A 2500-nucleotide genomic window follows, 5' to 3' on the forward strand; every position below is an offset into this window, starting at 1 on the left:
TGAAGCTCCTTTAAAGATTCTGGAAAGGCTACTGTTATACATGACAGCTAGGGAGTCACCAGCTTCTACAGACATGTTTTATGTCAGGTACTATTACTTGAGATTAAATAAGACTACATGTTACTGGCTGTTAAATCTGATGCATCCCCTTGTTGAGGTTTCTAAATATGGTTGACAGTGTGTGAAACATCGTAATATTATTTTGGAATGTATATAAAAAGCTTGTTCCCAAATGAAGCTTCAATCAGCCTTTGTAGAATATAGACAATATTTTATTTGAGTGAATTTATTGTCCTTATATAATCTTAGGGCACTGAAAGGTTATTCCTGCCATTCAGAGTGCATTACTCAAGATCATATAAACCATTCTTACTCAAACCAAGTTTCTTTTGAAGAATGTTGGGAATAACCAATGATAGTTACTCTGCACATACAGCATTTATATGTCTTGACTATGTTCTCATGACATAAAAGAATTAAGTACTTTCTTTGCTCATGAACATGTGATACCAGAGGAACAGTGTGTCTTCAACTTTTGCAATAACCAGATGTTTGGAGTGTGTCAGCATTCAGGTGTGTGTGTGACAGCAACTTCATTGACCTTCATTTTCACCCATTGTTGTTCTTGGAATGGTACCATATATTCCAATCTTAAGCTGTATCATGGCCATCTTTTCGTCCAGCATAAGATTTTGTGTAATTATTTTCTGTCTGTTTCCTTATTCAGCTGTGCAAATGGCAACTGTGATGAATGGAGATCAAAACACTGTATGAGGTATGTTTTATATGAAATCAGGCACTGATATTGTATCTGGTCTACTTCTCTCTTTTCAGTAGATGTTGGCATTCTCTAAAAACAATATATATTCTCCAAAGAGATCATACTTTCTGACAGCAGTGAAGGATGTTGGTATTCCTGTGTATGATGCTTACCAACAAGCCTTCCATCTTACTATAATTTTTGCAAGCTTCTAACTGTAGATCTATATTAATAGAGCAGTTTAACGTTGTCAAAAGTATGCAATTATAATCTCTTCATACTTACAGTTGATGGGGTTGAATATTTCTTAACCAAGCTTCTTTGTATATGAAAGAAAGATTTTTAAGAAAATAATTTACGGCTGTGAGGAAGTTATCCAAAATCATATGAAGCCAGCTGCTTAGTTAGAATCTATTAGCAAAACATATGAATAGGATTATCAATAATTCTGTATTGTAAAGTCCTGTGTATCTTATAGGTCCGTGTACAATAGCAGAAAGGCATGCGCAATACATTGAAATCATTTATGATCAATAATGCTGCTCCCAGCAATTTGGCTTATGTTGGCCTTTTGGAGATCTACCTAAAATGTATTGTAAAATCACCAGCTTCTTGTACCAGCATTTAGATAGCAGCAATAGTGCTCTGTTCTAGATATGTGTATTAAGTATAATTACTACCTTGCCTGGGTAAATTTACAGCTGGCTTCAAAGGCAATTTTTTTTTTTTTTTTTTTTTTTTTTTAATCTATGTCAAAAGTAAGGAATGCAGCAAACAGCTGTTTATTATAGAAGGAGAAGAGAACAGGAAAAAAGTTGGTACAGTAATCAATATTTATTAATATATGGCTTGAAACAGTAATAAAAATGCAACAGTAACATGTGTCCCCCACTAAGTTGTTTCTGCCATGAAAAACTTTTTTATCTTGCCTTCCAACATACTGAGAGGAAAGCATCTGCATCAGCACCTGACAGAAAACTTGGTCAAAGATACATATACATTTTTACTCCAGTAGGGTGGTCTTGGATGGTTGGTTGGTAGAGTTACCAATTATCCAGGTTTATATTATTTGTCAAAATATGCCCTCTTTCCTTGAACCACTGTGAACATTTGAAAATGTAAAAGGTGTGTGTAAATGATAAATAATGTAACTTTAAATCTTAATGTGACACAGGAAGCTGTTTCCTTGCACTGATATATGTGGAATTTTTAAGGAAAATGTTACACTGGTTTTAGCTACAATACCATTATTCAGTCTATAGTATACTATGTATTTAATAGAGATATGGTAATCTTGTGTGTAGAAGAACCACTTTATAAAACCAAAATAGGTTTTGAAAAAGATGTTAACAAACATGATGTATGAAATAGCATTACCTATAAGGAAGTACATAAATATCTTTGGGGAAATTGTGAATGATTGTATGAAGATTTTAAATTCTTTTGGGTTTTGCTTTTCCTCCTCAGCTCACTGCAGAAATGAGGTTGTTTGATTGAAATTAGCCCCACTGGTTGTTGGATGTTGATCTAATGTAACTGTAGGAGGGTAAATTTAAACAGCTTTTATGATATTTGGTCAAGGGTTGATAGTGTGGATGATACTAAGGGTCTTATAAGAGCATTTTCTTGTGTATCTAAGCTGTCTAAATAGACTAACCCAAACATTATCAATTACACTGTGGACATAAAGTCCATGAGTTTGTTTTCAGAATTTCTAAACTAAATGATAAAAGTGATCCA

The 2500-nt window shown here is 33.6% G+C and overlaps 1 long non-coding RNA gene across 1 annotated transcript in view; it reads left to right on the plus strand.

Annotated features, from left to right (window-relative positions):
* The window catches only part of LOC125025954, a 5324-nt gene that overhangs the window by 2586 nt on the left and 238 nt on the right, over positions 1-2500 (plus strand). Inside the window, exon 2 of the long non-coding RNA XR_007114917.1 lies at positions 1-2500. This exon is cut by the window's left edge and continues 1557 nt beyond it; it is cut by the window's right edge and continues 238 nt beyond it. This is a non-coding gene — a long non-coding RNA (uncharacterized LOC125025954).

This window comes from Penaeus chinensis, chromosome 5, assembly GCF_019202785.1.
Source record: "Penaeus chinensis breed Huanghai No. 1 chromosome 5, ASM1920278v2, whole genome shotgun sequence".
In the NCBI taxonomy this organism is placed as follows: domain Eukaryota; kingdom Metazoa; phylum Arthropoda; class Malacostraca; order Decapoda; family Penaeidae; genus Penaeus; species Penaeus chinensis.